Source organism: Equus caballus, chromosome 14 (assembly GCF_041296265.1).
Source record: "Equus caballus isolate H_3958 breed thoroughbred chromosome 14, TB-T2T, whole genome shotgun sequence".
NCBI lineage: Eukaryota > Metazoa > Chordata > Mammalia > Perissodactyla > Equidae > Equus > Equus caballus.
Window position 1 is genome coordinate 94,881,534 of NC_091697.1, and position 22,579 is coordinate 94,904,112.

General features: G+C 37.1%; 1 long non-coding RNA gene across 3 annotated transcripts in view; it reads right to left on the reverse strand.

Annotated features, from left to right (window-relative positions):
- Nucleotides 1-22,579, reverse strand: part of LOC102149881 (uncharacterized) — a 52,567-nt gene that overhangs the window by 20,445 nt on the left and 9,543 nt on the right. Inside the window, exons 2-4 of one of the 3 annotated variants that reach the window (XR_002799822.2) lie at nt 16,672-16,832; nt 9,508-9,626; nt 7,492-8,252 (exon numbers count right to left, since the gene is read on the reverse strand). This is a non-coding gene — a long non-coding RNA (uncharacterized lncRNA). Of the gene's footprint in view, nt 1-7,491; nt 8,253-9,507; nt 9,627-15,320; nt 15,937-16,671; nt 16,833-22,579 lie in introns of those variants that run through there. The other 2 variants (XR_002799823.2, XR_001378351.3) reach the window with 2 other exon arrangements.

A 22,579-nucleotide genomic window follows, 5' to 3' on the forward strand; every position in this document is an offset into this window, starting at 1 on the left:
ACTTCTCTTCAGCGGCCTGGGGTTTGCAAGTTCAGATCCCAGGTGTGGACCTGTGACCTATGTACCGCTTATCAAGCCATGCTGTGGCAGGCGTCCCACATATAAATAGAGGAAGATGGGCAGAGATGTTAGCTCAGGGCCAGTTTTCTTTAGCAAAAAGAGGAGGATTGATGGGAGATGTTGTCTCAGGGCTAATCTTCCTCAAAAAAACAAAACAAAACAAAACAAAAAAGTCTTCATAAATTTTAAAAGACTGAATCTTGCAAATTATATTCTCTTATCACAATGAAATTAAATTAAAAATCAATAATAGTATTTTCCCCCAAACTCAAATATTTCAAATTAATATTGCATGTTTAATTAACCCAGTGGGTCAAAAAAGAAATCGTAATGGAAATTAGAAAATATTTCAAGTTGAATGATAATGAAAATACAACATATCAGAATTTATGGGATGTAGCTAAAACAGTGCTTGGAGGAAAAATTACAGTTCCAAATGTACATGTTAGAAAAGAAGTTATAAGAATAGTAACTTAAGTATCCAAGTTAAGAAGCTAGACAAAGAAAAGCAAAGTAAACTCAAAACAAGCGGAAAAAGGGAATAATGAAAATAAGAGCAGAGAACAATAAAGTGGAAAACAAATAAAATTAACAAAGCAAAAGAAAAAAACAAACAACAGCAACTCATTGAAAGGAATAACGAAAGTGATAAACTCCCAGCTAAACTGAGCAAGATAAAATAATACAGCAAAACAAGTTATCAGTGACAAGAATAGAAGGTGTATCAGGGCAGATTTCAAAGACATTAAGTGGATAATAACAGAATATTATGAATATCTTTATGCCAATAAATTTAACAACGTGGATGACAAATTCTTTGAAAAATATAACTTATTCAAGTGACAAAAAAATGAAAAAGAAAATCTAAATAGGTCTTCAATTGAAGAAGTTGAATTTTTTATGAAAAACCTTCCCACAAAGAAAGCTCTAGGCCCAGATACGTTCATTGGTGAATCCTATCAAACATTTAAAGAAGAAATAACACCTGACATATACAAACTTTTTTTTTAGGAAAGTTAGCAAGAGGGAGCACTTCCCAAATAAATGCTAGCTATTTTAAAAGCAGGGCAACATAATTTTAAACTGAGAAACTTGTGACAAGAGAAACTAAACATTTGAGCCTATAACAGAGCAAGAACATATGTGTCTTAGTCCATTCAGGCTGATATAACAAAATATTACAGACTGGGTAGCTTATAAACAACAGAAATTTCTCACAATTTTGGGGGCTGGGAAGTTCCAGATCAAGGCACCAGGATGGTCAGTTTCTAGTGAAGCCCCTCTTCCTCGCTCATAGCCGGTGCCTTTTTGCTGTGTCCTCACATGGTGGAACGTGCAAAGGATCTCTGTGGGGTCTTTTATGGCAGCACCAATCCCAATCACGAGGACTCCACCCTCATGACCTAAGCACCTCCCAAAAGCCCCATCTCCTAATATCACCATCTTTGGGAGTTAGGATTTCAACATATGAATTTGAGGGAGACACAAACGTTCAGACCATAGCAGCATCATTTCTAGTTTATAGATAAACAGCAAGAAAAGGAATAAGGAGAGTTAGCTGCAAGGCTTAATATTTCATGTTTTCCTTTTGGATTTTAAAAGACAACATTTTTTCTTTCTTTCATAAGTTGAATAAGTAATACACATCCATAGTAAAGAAAAGAGACAAACAACAAAATAATAATAATAAAAGCTTCTCAACAGTTACAAGAGTATAGAGAGTGAAGGGGAAATCTCCTTCCCTCTCCCTCCACCTACCATCCTCTAGTCTCCATTGCCTTTCCCCAGAGTAACAGTTTTCAATTATGTTTTAGTCTGTACAGTGATATCCTTTGCATACATAAGTAAATATGCATGCATTAATATATATGCCTATCTCTTTAAGAAATTTCCTTAAAATGCAGAATAGTTGAAAATTTTAAAATATTTTATTTGTTAAATTAATCATTTGACCACTTTGTTTCCTCTCTGAATTCCTCTGTGATACTTCTCAAGACAGGTGGCACCAGGTAGCCATGAATATTTGGGGGATTTGGCCAGGGGGCAGTTGAGTCAAGGAACTCATTTCACTTGGATTTAGGGGAATATATTTAGGTGGTTCATAGTCAATTTGCGAGTAGTTACCGTTTCTTGCTAGTGCCCCCCTGTAGTAAAGGACTTAGTAATCCTCCTTCCCATCGTGCTGACTCACGGGGGAAAGCTGCAGAGCCTAGGGTTGCGTCATAATGCGAGCGTTCCCCTGGTACCAAGCACTGGAGGTTATGTAGACGGTGGGAGTGGGAGCATCTTTGAGATATACACAGCTAGAAGACAGTTTGTGGGTTAGTCTTCCAATAATCAAAAATGCAAAATTGTAAGAGAGGAAATGTAGGGGAAAAAAGTACTTTAGAAGTGTCCAGGAAATTAATAAAAATATTATGTTATTTTTCTATATTCTGTTATGTTTGTGGAACTTCTTTTTAAGATTTGTAAAATTTAAAAATCCACAAATTTTTTTCTGATTTCCTTTCTCATTCTAAATAAACATTTACTTTCGCACTCAATTTTTAAATTTAGAATTTCAAATTGTTTTAAAGAGGATCCCCCAAATTATGTAAGTTTCAGGCTGTACAAAAATTGGATCTGCCCTCTTTTAACTTGTGGGAGAAAGTAGGGGAAAAGGAAGTGAAATTGATCAAGGGCATGATACAGATGCTGCTTAATTCTAGACTTCAAGAGAAGATACATATAAAATGGGGGTTAAAATGTAAATATGTAGGAGCAGAATAAAAATAAGATGTGTAATTTCTAAACTATTAAAACAAGAAAGAAAGCAAGCTTATTAATTTCACAAAAGGCAAGAAAGAAAAAAGTAGTAAATGGTATAAAATAAAATGGCAGGAATAAATATAATCACAATAAATACAAATAAGTTAAATCCCTCTAATAAAATAAAGCCCTTGTCTAATTGGGCTTTTAAAAAATCCAGCTATATGCTTTCTAAAAGAATGAAGGATAATGGACTTCTAAATTATGTTGAGATACACTCAGTATCAGAACAACAGAGACAGTTAATATCAGAATCACCTAGAGAATTCACTACATTAGAATCAGGGAGCAGACTTTGGGGATAAGGAGCTTTCTTTTTCAGGACCCCAAAATGTTAAGCAGAGATGTTTGGCATATCTGGGTACTGACACTTGGCTTGCTTCTGGAGAAAGAAATGGAGCACTGAGGAACAGGGTGGAAGGTACATTTACTTCTATTCTTCACCATGTATGTTATATGTCCTTTTGAACTTAGTTTCTTCATTTCTTTGTGTTTGATGTTTTTACCAATTGAGAAATTGTTCACCAATTGTACAATATTAATTGAATTATTCACTCAAATAATTAATATGTTTAATAGAATATTTAGGGGAAGTCATCAAACATATACAATTACGTTATTTATGATAAAGGTGCAAGTCAGTGGAGGAAAGGATGATCTTTTCAATAAATGGTTCCAGATCAATTGGGTAGCTACATGGGAAAAAATGAATCCTGATGCCTTCCTCACATTATACACTAAATTAACTCAAAATGGATCAAAGATCTAATGTGAAGGGTAAAACAACAAACATAGGAGAATATCTTCATGACCTTAAAGCAGGCAACATTTTCTTAAAATACAAAAAGCACTAACCATGAAAGAAGGACTGATAAAATAGACTTCATTAAAATTAAGAACTTTCGTTCATCAAAAGACACCTTTAAGAAAATGAAAGAAAAATCCACAGAGTAAGAGAAGAAAAATGTAAAACAACTATTGACAAAGGACTCACATACAACACATTTAAAGCACTACTATAAATCAAAAAGAGAAGGACAAACAACTCAATGTTTTGAAAAATGGGCAAAAGACTTGAATAGACACTCCAAAAATGTAGATGTCTAAATGGTCAGCAAACATATTAAAAAAGATTCAATATTGTTATTTATGAGAGAAACGCAAATTAAAACCATTGTCAGATACCACCACACACTAAAGTTTTCAAAATCGTATGCTACTACTCTTGCACATTGCTGGTGGGATGTAAATTGATACCATCCCTCTGCTCCTATCATTTCTGATTCCCCTCCATCCACTAACAAATTGTTGTCCTGCCACAAAATTCCTTTGTTCCTCACAAGGTGATAGATTTTTCACACACATAGTTTTTCCTTTATACTTCAACTGGCAAATATCAAGCATATAATAATAAAGTCTATAAATCTGCAGCAGCCTCCTTTATCTGTTCATCCTACCATTACTTTCTGTACATTCCTTGGTTCCTAACTACAAGACAAAGGCGCCTGTGTTTCCTCACTTATTAATGGAAGGAGCCTCAATCTATCATATTCAATCTAACAGGTAAACAATATGTGCATTGATGAGTGAATTACTAGGAGAAAGGACACGTGGTGAGCGCTTCAAAGTCAGAAAACTTAAAATTTTGTATTACCCTCAAGGTGCTCTGAATATACTAATCACTATACAAGTAGAGAATTAATTTAGGAGGAATATGGTCAGAAAAGAATTAATGACCAGGATATTTAAGACAGCGAAGCTGTTTCACATTCTAGGCATGACAGGGGAATGACCCTCCTACTTTGTCTGAGTGTCACTTTCATTCTATCTCATCATATAGTAATGTATTTTCTTTGTTCTATGGTAAATGCCTAGAGCAGCAAATGAAAAAAAAAAATCCACTTCTTTTTTCTGTTTCTCCTCATAGTCATCACACATTGAAATCACCATTTTCCATGGCCTGAGTTTTCCCTGTAGCCTCTCTTTGAACATAGTCTAGTGCTCTTCCAACCTTTTCTCTCCACAGCACTCCTGTAGTCAAACTGGAGCTTTCAGGAGCTAGGTTACTTCTTGGTCTCAGTGCTTTCAAAATTCACTCTCAGGAAAAAGAATTCATAGAGAATTCACTTTTTTCCACAGTTAACTGCTTTAAGGAATTATCTTTTAAAATGCATACAAATGAATTTCTAATGGTGGAATTTTAAGGTCTGACAAACTTGGTAGAGAAATGAAGGTTGGTTTTTCAGGCTAGTAACCTTCCCTCTAACCTTTTCTCTGCTCCTTATAACTCTAACACATGATTTCTTTTCCAGTAAAGCTAGTTCTGTTTTCAACATACTACAAATATAGCTATCTGATCCATCCTTAGTCCCATGTAACTTTGATCTATTTTCTTTCAGAGGTAGCTGCTTCTCAAAAAGCCAGGAGGAACTGGCAAAGCTTGAAAAGAGTTCTCTTTTTTTTTTTCCTCCCAGACTGAAATGACATAAGTTGCAAGAACTGGGTGATCTGTTTCTCTGGAAAGTACAAAGTGTTTTCCATTGTTGGTAGTAAACAAAGAATAGAATGCATCACTGGCAACACTTATCTATAACAACCCTTTGGTTGATGACCTATTGCCCAAATTAATGGCAGTTTACAATGGACCTGTTTGTAGGTGGAGATCCAGAATATAATAAAATGCCAGCATTCACAACTTCTGTAGAAAGCATTAGCAGCTAAACAAGGTCCAACCACTGCTGTCTTGCACTGAGTGTGAAGAATGTTCCCACTGTCAAATAAGAAGAGACATCATTTCAACAGTTTATAACATACGGTGTTCAAAAATTACAAAGCTGCAGCTTTTACTGCAAAGTCAGTTTAAAGTCAGCACCTCAGAGTATGGAAGGTCCATAATCCAAAGAGATCAATAGTATTATATATTGTGTTAATATGTTGCCATTATGTGAAGTACAAGTAAGTAAACAATGCAAAAAACTCAGAGAGAGATGGTGGGTTGAATTCTTTTTGGTGTGTAAACTGTGCCCTAGCAAAAGATAGGTATAGAACTCTCTGAGACTCTCATTTAATACAAGCTCTGCTTCCTTGGTCTTTTTGCATAAATAGTAAATTACCAAATAAACACCAATGATATGGTGGTTAACATTAGCATCCTTACACTTTAGTCAAAACCAGACAAGCCTAAAAGACATAAACTCTGCATTCAATTATGTCAAAAGACATAAACTCTGCATTCTTTGACACAGCTTCTTGTTTTTACATAGACACTTGAAATTTGATATGTACAAGAAAAGAATGAACTTATCCAAGGAACTCGGGGCCATGGCCTGAGGGACTAGCATGACAAAAGGAACAAATATATTAATAATAATTGTTCTTGCAGCTGCCATATATAGTACTTACTGTGTCAGGAATGGCTTTAAGTCCTTAACGTATATTAATTTATTTAGTCCTTGCAAAACCCTATAAGGTAATTATTATTCCCAATTTACAGAGGATAAATCTAAGGAACAATGAGGTAAAACTGTTCCTAATATTACACAGTTAAAAACTGCCAGAATTTGAACCTAGGTACTCTGGCTTTGAAGCAACATTCGTAGACACCTGAGTTCTTTCAATTAATTAATCAGTTATCTAGACCTTAATCAAATATTTATCAAATATGCACTATGTTCTCAGCATTGTGGTAGGCTCCAGGGCATACATGAATAAGTTAAACCAGATATGGTACTTGCTCTTATAGAATGTAAGGTTTAGCACTGAACACAAACATTAATCAAATAATTACACAAACAAATGTAATATTTCAATGTGATAGGTGCACGTAGGAGGGATGTATAATGCTATAGGAGTAAATTAGGGAGATTGGGGAAAGTTTTGCTGAGGATTTGACATATGCACTAGACATGAAGGATAGGCAGACTTGAACTAGACAAAGAGGAAAAGGAAGATATTTCAAGGCCGAAGAAAGACTACATGCAAATCCTCTGTGGTGAGTGGGAACCGTAAGAGTACTAGTAATTGAAGGAAGGCCAGTGTGGTGGGATCACAGATAGCATGAAGGAGATGAGTGCAAGACCTCGCTCAAAAGGTTCGTAGGTCCATACCTGGCAGGGTTTTGGTAGGCCATGCTAAGTTATGTCTTTGCCTTATGGTCTTTTCCAAGCACTGTAAGATATCAAATGGAGTCAGGTGTGGTGGTAGAATTACATGAATAGATTTGTGTTTTTAAAGGATCACTCTACCTTTAATTTTGACAATGGGATGGAATAGGACCAATGAATATGAATAAATGAGAGGAAGATTGTTGTAGTGGTCCAGGTGAGAGATGAAGTTAGCCTGGACTGGATGGATGATGGTGATAAAGAGAGGTGAATAGAATCAAGCTATAGTAGGCAGAAAAATCAATAGGACTGTCTCGCAAAACAATCTAAGCTAATTTGGTCATGCATAACTGTTTTGTTCTTTTTGACGGATAAAAGTAGCCACCAATTTTTGAGATAAGTGAGGGGGGTGGTTACTTTGACAAAGCCTTGCTACTAAGTTACAATAAAAGCAAGTCTCAGACCAAATTCTGTCATATAAACAGACATTTTTTTTTCAAGCAAATATATGTATTTGTTTACCACACTTTTTTTATTGAAGTCATAATAGTTTATTACATTATGAAATTTCAGTTGTACGTTGTAATTTGTCCGTCACCATATATATGTGTCCCTTTAACCCTTACGCCCACCCCACTAACCCCCTTTCCCCTCTGGTAACCAGTAGTCTGATCTCTTTGTCCATTAAACAGACATTTTTTAAATAAATAGTTATTAACAAGGAAACATACATACAACAGTTGATACAATCTCTTCTATAACCTCAATTAAGTTCCAGATCCCTGTCCTTTTTATATACTGTGATGTACATATGATGTATTTATTGCTGCATAACAAATTACCCCTAATTTAGCTGCTTAAAACAACAATAAATATGTATTATCTCAGTTTCTGTAGATCAGGCCTAGGTCAAGTTGGCTGGGTAGTTTTGGTTCAGGGTCTCTCATGAGTCAAGATGTTGGCTGGTGCTGTTGTTGTTACCTGAAGACTTGACTGGGGCTGGAGGAGCTGCTTCCAAGATGGCTCCCTCATACGGCTGGCAAGTTAGTATTGTCTAGTGTCTAAAAAGAGACTTGAGTTCCTTCCCATGTGGATCTCTCCATAAGGTTGCTTGAACAGCTTCACAACATGATGGCTGTCTTCCTTCAGAATAGATGATCCAAGAGAGAACAAGGCGGAGTCTGCAATGTCTTTTAAGATTTAGCCTTGGCAGTCCTCTGTCTTCATTTCCAGAATATCTTATTGGTTACACAAGTCATCTCTATTCAATGTGGGAGGGAACTACACAAAGAGATGAATACTAAGGATCATTGGTATTAAGGTAGTTGAGGGAAAATTTGAAGACTGGCTACCATATATGACTACGACATGCATGAAAAGTTCACTTAAGGCAGATATGGTAATATTTAGAGACAAGATTCAGACAGGAAGAATCCAGAGGAAGCTGTGACAAATGCTTTAGTCATATTTGTCTTGAACAACACTGGAATTTTGTTAATTAACATAATGACTATTAGCAATGGGTTTTCATTGGTGAAATTAGTGTTGTTTAAGGTATGTGGATTAGCTAATATATTTTAGACATTCCACTTTTGCAGAATAGGGTTTAGAAATTTAGCAAGCACTATAATCTGTATTCTTAGGAAAGGCACCAAGGTTTGATCCCTAAAATGTCCTGTGTCCATCTATTGATTCAGTGGATTATCAGTTGTATTGAACACTGAGATGGATTCCACCAACACCAGATTCCTCTTCAGGACTGAAGGACTTGTTTGTCCAGCTGCTATGAATGCTGTTGGCTCACAGCCCCTCAAGCTGTCAGCTCTATCCAGGAATTACGTTAGGTCGCATTTAGTCCCTGGGGGCAGTTTGTATCCAATGACTGGTCACTGATGGGTATGCAAAGGCCCAGCCCCCTTGTGTCAACTTAGAACACCTCTGAAGGGCCCCTCTAGCTTTGGAGCAACCCGTAGGACTGGCTTAGGTTTTGTTGTAACTATATCGCAGCCCAATTTCTCTCTCTGCCCAATCCCATATTGCACCACAAATGTTAATTCCAAAAGAAGTCCCTAACAAATTTTTCTGCATGCAAATCTCTATCTCAGGGTCTTCTTCCCAGGAAACATGACCAGAAACATCCATGCTTATTTAGTGAATTGAAAGACTGCATAAACAAATGTATCCTTTTTTATTGGTTGGTAACGATTAATACAAGGTATAAATTCGAGATAAAGGAATATATAATTAAAAGCATTATTATTCATTTAGATTAGAAATTTGAGATCTTAAGTTGATGATAGAGACTAACAGAATAAGTTATTAATTGAAATGTTTATCATATTAAATATTTTCTTATTGGATAAGCTGACAACTTATATACAGCTATTCATCTGCTGTATAGAAAGCACAAATGACTACAAAACTTTTAATATAGTCAAAGTTAGTATACAGATTCTATCTGCCAGGAAAGGCTAGATAATGCTGCAGTGATAAATGATACCAAAATCTCAGAGGTTTAGCATGTAAAATGTCTTACTCAGGCAACTTTGCTAAGAGTCCAGGAGCTTCTCCACAGCAGCTCTTCATATAGCAGCTCAACATGCCAGATCACTTGCTTCTTCTGGTGTCTCCATCTCAAGGTGATGCCACAGGGCTCTTGGTGCCAGGAAAGACAACATGTGGAATCATGTACTCACTCTTAAATGATTTGGCCTCCAAATAACACATCACCTCTGGTCACTTTCCAGCAGTAGAACTAGTCACATGGCCCTGCCTGACTTGCCGAACTAAGAAATGTAACCTTTTACATATCCAAAAAAGGGAAGAGAATTGAAAATACTGGTGAACAGTGGTAATGTCAACACAAGAACAGTCTTACACTGTCTGAGAGAGGCTAATATTTTAGTATCCATAAGAATCATCTTATAAGAGAATTTCACTCTTGGGATAAACTCTCTGTATAGATATTATCCTAGGACAGGAATTAAATTTAAGCTCCTCTGTTTATTATGCAATTTGAATGGAAGCAAGTTTAGTTAAGTACAAACAGAGAGAATCAGCAGCTAAAGTAGAACCTGGCAAGGCATGGACAGTCTCTTCAGTCATAAGAAAAATAGTAAAATATAGATCACATTTGAGTGAGCTGTGAAAATTTATGTAAAAACCTTTTTCCAGAGGCTTCCTTGAAAATGTGATTGTAAAATTTAAAAACAAGAATAAAATATAAATAAAAGTGAGCTTTGCCTGAATTTACTTTCACATTTGACCATTTACTCCTTTAAAGAAAAGGAGTAAAATTACCATCAAGTAAGTACACCTCACACCCTTATCTCTACAGCATTCTTCAATAAGAAAAGTGCTTCATATGAAAAACTTTCTGTATTATTGACTACAAGACAGTTCATAGCTAAACATAAAAAAGTCAGTGAAAACAAAAAGTGAATGAAGATACAATTTCCTTGCTTTCCAGAACCTTGATGCTAAATATAATTTTTTTTTACTGTATGGTTCTATAAAATGTTATCACATGTAATAGATTAATGTAGTGATCACAATTAGCATACAGAATTATTCCATCACCCCAAGGTTACTCCTTCATGCTACCCCTTTATAGTCACACCCTCCCCCCAACCCTAACCTTTGACACCACTGATCTGATCCCTATCACTATAATTTTGCCATTTTGAGAATGCTATATAAATGGAATCATACCATATGTAAACTTTGGAGATTGGCTTTTCAATTAGCATGATGGCCTTGAGATCCTTGCAAGTCATTGTGTGTATCAAGTTTGTTCCTTTTTATTACTGAGTAGTATTCCATGATGTGGATGTACCACAGTTTATTCAATCACCCATTGGAGGATATTTGGGCTGTTTCTAGTTTTCGGCTATCACAAATAAAGTTGATGTGAACATTTATGTACAGATTTTTGTATGAATGTAAGTTTTCACTTCTCTAGTAGTTAGGTTACTGGGTTTTATGGTAAGTATATGTTTAACTTTATCAAATATCGCCAAACTGTTTTCTAGAGTGACTGTATCATTTTACGTTCGCACTGGCAAAATGTGAGAGATACAGTTGCTCCGCATCTTGTCAGCACTTGTTGTCAACAGTATTTTTTATGTTAGCTGTTTGAATAGTTTCGTAGTGGTATCTCATGGTAGTGTTAATTTGCATTTTCCTAATGGCAAATAATGTTGAACTATAACGATATCTTACGCTTACATAGTGTATTTTTATAAATACTTTTTTAAACATCTTCATTAATTCTCACAAGTATAGTGTGATGTATTTCAAATGATAAAAGGCTGATATCATGTAAATTGGAAAGGAGAGCCAAATGTAATTACACCAATGCAGAATCAAAATAATTTAAAACTCAAAAGGAACGTGGAGGTAATTTAGTCAAACTTCCCCATTTTGCGGAGAACTGAGTTCCAGGGAGGTTAAATAACTTCTCATACAGCTGGAATCGTACCAAAAAATACACTTCTGATACTTGAATCTCTTCTATGATGTCCAACAAGTAGGTCACAATTTATGCTTGAATCCTTCAAGTGACTGGAAATTCACTCATTTTTTGTCTAGTTCCGTTAGGCAGTGTTTCCTGACATTGAGCTGAAATGGCCTATAAACAAGTAAGCAATTCTGTTAAGTGTTTTGACACTGAGCTGAAATGGCTTACTATAGCTCCTGCCAATGGGTCTAGTTTCATCCCGAGACTTTCCTGAGGAAGTGTGGTCCCTTTTCCACATGACAGCACTTCAGATACTTGAAGACAGCCATCGTGCTCTCACACATATACTACAGGCTAAACATTCACATTTTCCTCCAACCGTTCCTTAGATGAGCTTCTTTACCATCCTTCTTGCTTGTATGTAAACTGCTCCCAGATTTCTTACAGTACAAAATGCTAAAATATTTCTAGTAACAGCCACAGTATATTTTCCAATTACTTATACTCACTATAGGAAATAAGGAAATTTCCTTGCCTTTCACTTGGTGTATTTTCTTACATCATTAAAAAATATTTGTAAATGTATCAAAAATTTTAAGCTGAATACTCTATTTTTAAATTGTTTCTTTTTTAGATGTGTTACATGCACATGGCACAAAGTTCAAAAATGTCCAAAAGGGTTTACAGTGAGAAGCCATGATCCCTAGCCTTCTAGTTGAATATAACATAATAGAATATAATATTGCAGACACCTTCTTTTTAAGACACATAATTCTGATTGTGACATTCCATAATATGCCTACACGCATCTTTTTAACCATTCATCTTCAACTTTTTTGCTATTATAAATAATGCTGTTATGGACTTCCTTACGTATACTTTATGTATATATTTTAGATTCTTTCTTACAGTAGATTACTAGAAGATAATAGTTGCCTTGCATATTGACTCGTATATAAAAACTTTCCAAAAAATTACCATATTGTGTTTGTACCAGCAGTACATAAGTGTCCATTTCATCATGCCTTTGCAAGCGTGGAATACTATGATTTATTGATTTTTTTCAAATTTGTTGTCTTATTCGCTTACAATTGAGAATGAATTTTTAAATGTTTTTATATCCTCTATTGGCTATTTGTATTTCCTCCTTTCAGTGTTTAAGTCCTTGCTAATTTTTTAGAAAATCAATTTGTTTGAGCTAGAATAAGAATACCAGCCCACTGTCCTATTCTTGGCAAATGTTATTTTTTCCAGCTAATTAAACCGTTACATGTGGTGTTTTGTTGGGTTTTTTTCGAGGAAGACTAGCCCTGAGCTAACATCTGCCAATCCTCCTCTTTTTCTGAGGAAGACTGGCCCTGAGCTTACATCCATGCCCGTCTTCCTCTATTTTATATGTGGGACACCTACCACAGCATGGCATGCCAAGCAGTGCCATGTCCACACCCGGGATTTGAACCGGTGAACCCCGGGCCGCCGAAGTAGAATGTGCACACTTAAGCGCTGTGCCACTGGGCCAGCCCCTGTTATATGTGTTTTACATATGGTGGCTGCCGGTCCTGGCCAGCCCTGGTGGTCTAGTGGTTAAGATTTGGAGCTCTCACTGCAGTGGCAGGGGTTTGTTTCCCAGTCAGGAAACCACACCACCCAACTGTTGACTGTCATACTGTTGCAGCTGCATGCTGCTGGTGATGCTGAAAGCTACGCTGCCAGAATTTGAAATACCAGAAGGGTCACCCAAGGTGGACAGGTTTCACTGCAGCTTCCACACTAAGACAGACTAGGAAAAAGGACCAGGCCACCTACTTCTGAAAAAATTGACCATGAAAACTCTATGAATAGCAGCAGCACATTGTCTGATATAGCGCCAGAAGACAAGAGGATGGTGCAAAAATGACCAGCAGGGCTCCATTCTGCTGTACACAGGGTCCATAGGGGTCGGAATTGACTTGAGGCACTAACAACAAAGTGCCAGTCCATCCCAAACAATTAAATGTAATTAATTGTTCTTTGTTTTTCATTTTTGCTGAGGAAGATTCACCCTGAGATAACATCTGTTGCCAATCTTCCTCTTTTTGTATGTGAGCTGCCACCACAGCATGGCCACTGACAGAAGAGTGGTGTAGGTCAATGCTTGGGAACTGATTCCAGGCCACCAAAGCATAGTGTGCTGAACTTAACCACTAGGCAGCCAGTGCTGGCCCCAATTAATTTTTTTTTTAACTTTTACTAAATATAGGGCCTTACAAAGGACATTTATGCTATAATATATCTCTTTACAAGTCTGTTTCACTCACCAGATTTTAAACTTCTGCAATCCAAGGACAATAACTTAATCATCTTTCTAAAGCCTAATGTAGACATTTACACAGAGTAGATGTTCCATAAATTTGTGACATCTAAATGAGTGAATAAACTTAAAAATCCCAATTTTTTTGGGACTCTGTTGGTATGGTTACAGACTCCCAAAATTTTATGAATTCTGACTATCTAGAATTTAGCCCAGAGTCAACATCAACCTATATCTAAGGTTTGTAAAACATCTTACCCTTTCCAACTTTGAATTAGATAAAAATTTCTTAATATGGGTTCTGTATCTTCTCTCAAGTCAATGAAATACAGTGTTGACCCAGATAGGCACTGTGGTTCTACACTAAAAACCTCTGGAGAGGCTGACCACCATCCAAGAGTAAGTACCCTTTGGGTGTCAAGTCATTCCCTGAAGGACTATCATCTAGCCCTTTTTCCTTTCCTACTTACTCATAAGTATATGATGAAAAATGTGAACAATGCCTGTTGGACACAGATACATATTGTCTACTGCACATTATTGGTGTACTAGTCTAGTAACCCTGTCAGGAAGAAAATAAAATTAGGTAAATTCTGGTTGGTAAACCCATACCGTATTTGATTGATTACTGCTTTTTCTTATAGATGCTCCCCGAGCATCCTTTTAAGAATTCCTTTTAGAATCTTGCCTAGGATCACTGTGGTCCTGGTGCAGGATCAGAGGTGTTAAGGACTCTCAATTGAATGAAGTCTCAGTCAAGTAAAGAGTGAAGATAGAGGGGGCCAGCCCCATGGCCAAGTGGTTAAGTTCACGTGCTCTGCTTAGGCGGCCCAGGGTTTCGCCGGTTCCAATCCTGGGCCCGGACATGGCACCGCTCATCAGGTCATGTTGAGGTGGCATCCCATATAGCACCACCAGAGGCACTCACAACTAGAATATACAACTATGTACCAGTGGGCTTTGGAGAGAAGAAGAAGAAGAAACAAAAAGGTTGGCAACAGATGTTAGCGCAGGTACCAAACTTAAAAAAAAAAAAAAAAGACTGAAGGTAGGGTTTCCGAGTGACATGGATTTCCATTCTACGTCACTGGAACCCCTTTAGTTGTCCGTGATCCTTCCTCTATTTCTGACGGTTTGAGACTGCCAGGGAATATTGAAAAAGTACTTTTTCCTATGGGTAGTTTTGATAGGATCGAGTAAAGTATTGGCATACAGTCAGCTATGTGGGGAATGGAAAGCATTTGTCAAACAGAAGCTCTCTCTGAGGACATAAAATACTCCTTGAGGGCACTTTGAATATTGGATTGGCTGCCACACGGCATCCTGGTTCTGGCAATGCACAGCAACCCTGTCAGATTTCTTCTAAACTCTGGCAATCTCTGTCCAAGCAGAGACTGTGTGGTCTATAATTTGCTGACTCCACTCTGGTTCTCCCCTCCAAGGAGTCCCTCAGACCTTCTCCACACTCCACCGTCCATTTCACATTCCTCCATTCCCTCCAACCCAGAAAAACCTAATCTTTCTAGAGATATTGCTAGATTCTCTTTAAACTCTGTGTATAAACTTAATAGGGCTGACATAATAAATATATACAAATTGGTGGTTTAAAACAACAGAAATTTATTCTCTTAAAGTTATGAGGCCAGAACTCTGAGATCAAGGTGTCAGCAGGGCTGTGCTTCCTCCGGAGGACCTGGGGGGAATCTGTTTTTTGCCTCTTCCAGCTTCTGGTAGCTGTCAGCATTCCTTCACTTGTGGCCTCATTACTCCAGTCTTAGTCTCTGTGGTCACATTGCCTCCTTTTCTCTGTGTCTTCCCTTCTTATGTCACTTAAGGATATGCATCAATGGACTTACAGCCCAGCAGACAATCCAGGGTGATTGATCTCCTCATCTCAACATCCTTAACTTAATTACATCTGCAAAGACTCTTTCCAAATAAGGTCACACCCACAGGTTCCAGGGATTGGGACATGGACATGTCTTTCTGGGTGCCACCATTCAACCCACCAGATCTTGCTTAAGGATACAATTTTTTCCTTCTTCTTTCCAATTTTACCTCTTGAAGCATTGAAGAAGTTCAAGAAATCTGTTCTTTCCTCATCACCTTAGGTTTCAAGACTTGTGTCTTCACTTTAAGCACTTTGGAAAATTCAATCTATTCCTTTGTTTCAGTTGCTTTGTTTTGAAATTCCCCCTTCCCTGGGCGAGTGAATACTATACCAATGAGAGGGAACATTACTGAGTCAAAAAGCAAATAATTCCAGGTTTCAAATTTCTACTTTTCACCCTAAAGGCAGACATTTGCCCATGTTTAGTGTTCTAGCACCTATTCTGTTTCCCATAATTCTTCAAAGATGAGGACAGTTGTTCTCAGGTCTCATTTGTACTTTGCCTCCCAATGACTGCAATATAAGCCATTCATATCACATAATATAATCTAAACTGGAACTGTTAGGTACTCTTAGATTTTCTTCTCCTATTTGGGAAGAGTACTGCTTCCTGTCAATATTTATACTACTATTTTGAGTAATATTAATAAGTTGCTATTTATTGAGTCACTACTGTGAGCCTGGCTCAGTGTTCTGAATGTGTTGCCTCCATTACTCAGAACAATCCTAAGAGAAATATATGATTATCTCTACTATACAGATGAGGAAAAGGAGACCCAGGGTAATATAACTACTAAGAACTGAAACAGAGAATTAAACCCAGGTTTGCCTGAGCCCACAAACACACATAGTTCTTTCTATAATGTCGCCCTACTTCTCAAGTTCTCTTTGTACAGAATGAAGCACAATAATATTTAGGGAGTTCTGCTTTCTCTGTCAGCTCTAATCTTATACCAGAAACTGGAAGTGGACTTTTCCCTTCCTTGATCCTCTTCTGGCTCTGAACAGAATTTTAAAATCCCGTTCTTTGTCCTCTCTTAGCATTTTTTGCAAGTCTCACCTCATTTGGGGGCTTCAGGTTTCTTGACACTATCCTTTAGGGCCCATGTTACCTTCTGATAATTATCCTCAGTATGTGGTTGTTTTCTCCCAAGGTTTCTGTCACTTCCAATTAGCCAAGCAATTCTTCCTTGTTGGTCAGAATTAGGTTCCCCAGTTGCTCTGCTGGGACATCAAATCATGAGAAAGACGAATCAAAAATGTTTTGCTTTTAGCCCAATGGAACTTTTAAATGTGTCCAACTATTTGAATTTTCTTTTTTGATTGTTACGTTGCTACAGGTATCGACAAACAGTATACTGTAGGGCATTTTGGTATCAATAATGAATTCTTTTATGAATAAATGCATGTGGCAGTATGTGTTTGGAACCAGTTTTAAACCTGTCAAATAAAATGCTCTAAAGCAGTTTCAAGTTTCCCATTATCTACATGTACACCTGGTCATTCTAACACATCCCTTTTTCTCATCCCCCACTTAAGTTCACCACATGGAGAAACATTTTTTATTTCTAATAAACTAATTTATTTGTGTATTTCATTTTGAGTGTAACCCCAGACCAGAAAGTGGGAGGTGGGGTGGGGAATATGACCTCTCTGAAGTAAAATATGTCACAAAGTCTATGAATTAAGGTCACAAAACAGAGGGCAGTGAATTTCAATGGGAAAAATATTATACCTTAATTTTTGCTAATCTCTAAGTGAAATTTAGTATTTCTTTCAATTGTGAATAGGCAGTAAATCACAGTGTTATCAGAAGTGCCGGTGACTTTTTCACCCATAAAAATCACAGATGTTTTCCCATCACATTACTATAGTTGTAGAAATCTCAACATAAAATTGGTGTTCACTACTTTAAAATTATAGATAATATTATACCTTTTGCTAGAGTTTGTTATTTGATGCATTAATAAAGAAGAACATACATACACACTTCTGTTGAACTTACTGTATTTTAGTATAATTGGTTTCATTTATGATTCTATGCATATTTTACACAGTTAAAACCTGATTCTAAAAAGGGCTTTATAGGCCTCACCAGACTGCCAAAGGAATCCATGGTACAAAAAAGATTAAGAATGTCTATTATGGACTTGGGCATTGTGGTTAAGAGCACGTAGTCTGGTGTAACATTCCTTGGGTTCAAATTATCTTCTGTCATTTATGGTACGACTTTGGTTAAGTTACATATACTTTTTGTGCCTCAGATTCTTCATCTGCAAAATTAAAATAATAATACCCACCTAAAAGCCTTGCTATGAGGATGAAGTAATATCTGTAAAGGGCTTAACACAATGCCAGGCACATGGTATGTTATTTATCTCCACATCCACCCAGATGATAAGGGCTTCATTCAAATCCTACTTACATTTGTCCTACATACAGATTTTTTTCTTACTGTGTTGTCACTGGCTAAAATTTAAAATTATTAAATGTTGGGGCTAGTTTCAAATGAGCAGTTGTAATACACCTGTGTGATATAAGGATAAATGATACAAGGAAGGTCCATATGCCCTCAATCTAGATTAAAGGAAGAAAAGTTACTTTAAAAAGGATGAACATATAATTTATTATCCAAACCAGAACCCTTCTGAGAGTGAAAGAGAGTGCTATTAGTTACTATACCAGGAAAATCGGCAAATCAGGACTGTTGAGGCTAAAGCAACATATATAATCACACTTTGATGTTCCTTCTGTATTCCATCTCTTTCTCTCTGCAGCTAGAGAGAATCACTATCTTGCTTTTGTGGTTACCATTCTTTTGCTTTAGTTTATAGATTTGCTTCTATGTTTGCACCCTTAAACAAGATATTTACTTTTATTGGTTCTTTAATTTGTAAAAGTGGACTTCTACTGTAATATTCTTCTGTGAATTCCTTTTTTGCTCAACATTGTTAGAGATTCATCCATGTCCAAGGATTTGTAATTCTTTTTTTCCCACTGTTGTAGTCTACTGCATGAGTATACACAATGTATTTAACCACTCTACTGTTGATGGACAGTTGGGTTGGTTCCCTTTCACTACACTAATAATACTGTTATGAATTTTCTTGCTCATATATCCTGGTACACACTTCTCCTGGGTCATAGAAGATGTACATCGTCAAGTTTGTTAGATAATGCCAATTGTTTTCTAAATTGATTATATCAATTTATACTCCAACCAGCAAGGGATAAATGTTCTGGTGATATTGTCAGACTTTTAAATTTTTGCCTATGTGGTGGGTGTGAAATGGCATTTGTTTGCGGTTCAACATCTCTTCAGGTTTCCTCCTCTACAAATTACCTGTTTGTGGGGAAGTGTGGAGAGCATTATCTATCTTTTTTTTTTTAAATTAAATTGTGGGGCCAGCCTGGTGGCACAGCGGATAAGTTCGCACATTCTGCTTCAGTGGCCTGGAGTTTGCCCGTTTGGGTCCCGGCTGTGGACCTACATACCGCTTGTCAAGCCATGCTGTGGCAAGTATCCCACATATAAAGTAGAGGAAGATGGGCATGGATGTTAGCTCAGGGGCAGTCTTCCTTAGCAAAACAAAGAAGAGGATTGGCAGCAGATGTTAGCTCAGGGCTACATTTCCTCAAAATTAATTAAGTAATTAAATTGTAGTAATTCTTTACACAGTGTGAATACTAATCCTTTTGCCATTATGGGTTGTAAAGATCTCCCAGTTTGTGACTTATCTTCTACTTGCCTTATGGTGTCTTTTTTTTAATAGAAAATATTAAAAAAATGTATACAAGTATGCAGAATAATGAGCTCCCATTTATGAACTGCCCAGCTTCAATGATTATCAACTCATAACCAATCTTGCTTCACTTACACTACCACCCACTTTCCCTATCTCTTATTATTTTGAAGTATATCCAAGACATATCATTACATCTATAAACATTTCAATATGTATCGCTAAAAGATAAGGGATCTTTAAAAATTACTATAACACATAAAGTAATTTACAATAATTCCCTAATATCATCAAATATTCAATAAGCATTCAAATTTCCAATTATCATAAATGTGCTTTTTTGTTTGTTTGTTTGAATCATGATCCAGATAAAGTCCTGTGGAAGCTGGCCTCCAAAATGGCACCCAATGGTTCTCACTCCCTGGTATTCACACCCTTGTGTAATGCCCTCTCACACTGTATCTTGGTTGGTATGTGTGACCAACCTGTTGGCCACATATCTGTGTGATGGTATGTCACTTGTGAAGCTAGGTCAAAAAAGACATAAAAGACGTGGTAGCTTCTGTCTCTTTCTCTTGGATTATCTGCTTTAGGGAGAGCTACACAACTCTATGGAGAGGCATATGTGGTGAGGAATTGAGGTACTCTGATAAATATCCAGTGAAGAACTGAGGCATCCTGCCAATAACCAACAGAGTAAACCATCTTGGAAGTGGGTCCTCCAGCACCAATTAAACCATCAGATGATTGTAGCCGCAGCCAACAGCTTGACTGCTACTTCACAAAAGACCTCAAGCTAGAACCACTCACTTAAGCTGCTCCTGGATTTCTGACCCTCAGACACCGCATGATATAAGAAATGTTTGTTGCTTTAAATACTATGTTTCGGGATAGTTTGTTATAAAACGTTAGAAAATTAATAAAGATTTTTGTACCTGGAAGTGGCTTACTGACATAACAAACACCTAAAATGTAAGAGTGGCTTTGGAAGTGGCAGTGGGCAGAAGGTGGAAGGACTTGGAAGAGAGTGTTAGTGAAAGTTTGAAGAGCCTTGAAGAAATGGTAGACACATAACTTTGAGGAGGCTGTAGATAAGGTCTTAACAGATTAGAAAAGTCTAATTGGAAACTGCAGGAAAGTGGCAGAAAGTTCAGCAAATTTGTCACCTGCAATTATGTCCAAAGTAGAAAATATGCCTAATGAATGGGTGATCTAGTTAAGATTTCCAGCCAGAAAGTTAGATGTCACCTGGTTTCTTCTTGTTGCTTATAGCAAAATGTGAGGAGAGAGGAAAGTTAAAGGAAGAACTGTTAAACAAAAAGGAGCCAGAAATTGTGGGATTTGAAGATTCCCAGCCTCTCCAGGTGACAAATGATGTCAAAATTAGGAAAGGAAGGAGGGACAAATCCAGGGCACTAACAGGAAAATACAAAGTTGAGGGTATAGTTGTAAAGCCCTTTAACACCTCAGAAAGATCTAGTGTGGGGCCTCAGAGTATTTTCATTCAGACACAAAGGGTGTGCCTCACAGGACCTCTCAATCAAATTTCAAATCTTCTAACAAGTTTATGAGTGTAGTGCATCAAAATCCCAAGGTAGAGGTTTTATATGGAAGGGATTTATGAGTGTTGCTTTGTCTAATGGCATGAACTCAAATAAAATTCACAGGAGACCATAAAGTTTATAAGAGAATTATAAGAATATAATTTTTAAAAAAGACTTTTTAAAGAGAATTATATTAGCATGCTGTTTGCCAGCCTGAATCGAAAGAGACAGAGAACCAAACGAAAAGAGCCTTTTGAACATCAAAGCTTCTATAGGCAGAGACAACTACATAGCTGTAAACATGGAAAAGGAAGGATGACTCAGTGGGTGAATCCAAGAGACCAAAAGGCAGAGTTAAGCGCCATGGAGAATTACTCTCAGGCCTTGAATCCTAATCAAGTAACTGCCAAGCCATGCTCAGGTGGCTTTCAGAATTTCTGTGAACCTATGTGCCTCATTTAAAATACACAGGTCTATAGAGCTTATCACATCCATTTTCTAGTAGGTGTGTGGAGGCAGATACTCTGTGTCTTTAGTTTATGGGTCTTCAGATCAAGAGGAACTCTGTTTAAGGAGCTGCGCTTAAGGAAGTACACTAAAAAGCCTCATCCACACCTGGACTTGATCAAGATTTCTAGACTTTGAGCTAATGCTGTAAGGGGATGAGTTTTGGGGACCTTTGGGAGAGGATAAGTGCATTTTGCATATTGGAAGAATGTGAATCTTTGGAGGCCAAATTATGGTAGCCAGCCTCCTGGTATTCATGTTTTTTTGTGCAGTTTCCTCTCACACTATATCAGGGGTCATCTGTGGGACTAAGAGAACACAGGAGAAATAATGGTCTATCACTTTGAGTGAGTTTGGCTTCTGTTTCTCTGTTGAATCACTTGCTCTGAGCAAAGCCAGATGTCATGTTGTGAGGACACTGAGGCAGCCCTGTGAGTGACCCATCTTGGAAGTGGATTGTCTATCACGAGTTGAGCCTTCAGAAGACTGCAAACACATGAGAAATCCAGGACCAGAATACCTAACTAAGCCACTTCTGGATTCCTGACCCTCAGAAACTGTAAGAGATAAATATTTTTTAGTTCTAAGCTGTTAAGTCTTGGGATAATTTGTTATACAGCAATAGATAACTAATACAGGTTCACACATTGCTTCATATGTCTTTTAAGTAAGCCTCTTTTAATCTAGTTTTCTCCATCTTCTCTCTTGCAACATATTTGTTGAAGTTAATTTATCTCACGATTTTCCATAAATTGGATTTTCCTGATTGCATAGCCATGTTGTTTAACACGTTCTCTACATTTCCTAGTATCAGGCTCAATTTCTTGGGTAAGATTTTTTAATAGCTGATGGTGTGTTTTTCCACTAAGAGGCATGTAAAGTTCCCTTGTTTGTCAAGTTAGCAGCTGTTGATGTGCAATGAATAAATCCATTTACTCATTAGGAATCTCAAAATGGCAATTTTCTAATTCTACCATTCCTTCTTCATTTATTAATATGTGTATGTAGAGAAACTCCCCCCCCACCCCCACCCCCCATTTACTATTTGGTTACCTGTGGTACAGCTCATATAGGAAAGGCAGGACAAATGCTTGATTAACTCCTTTTTTTAAAAACTTGTTTTCAAAATACTGAATTGATTCCAGTGTTGGCCAACTAGATACTTTTTGCTAGT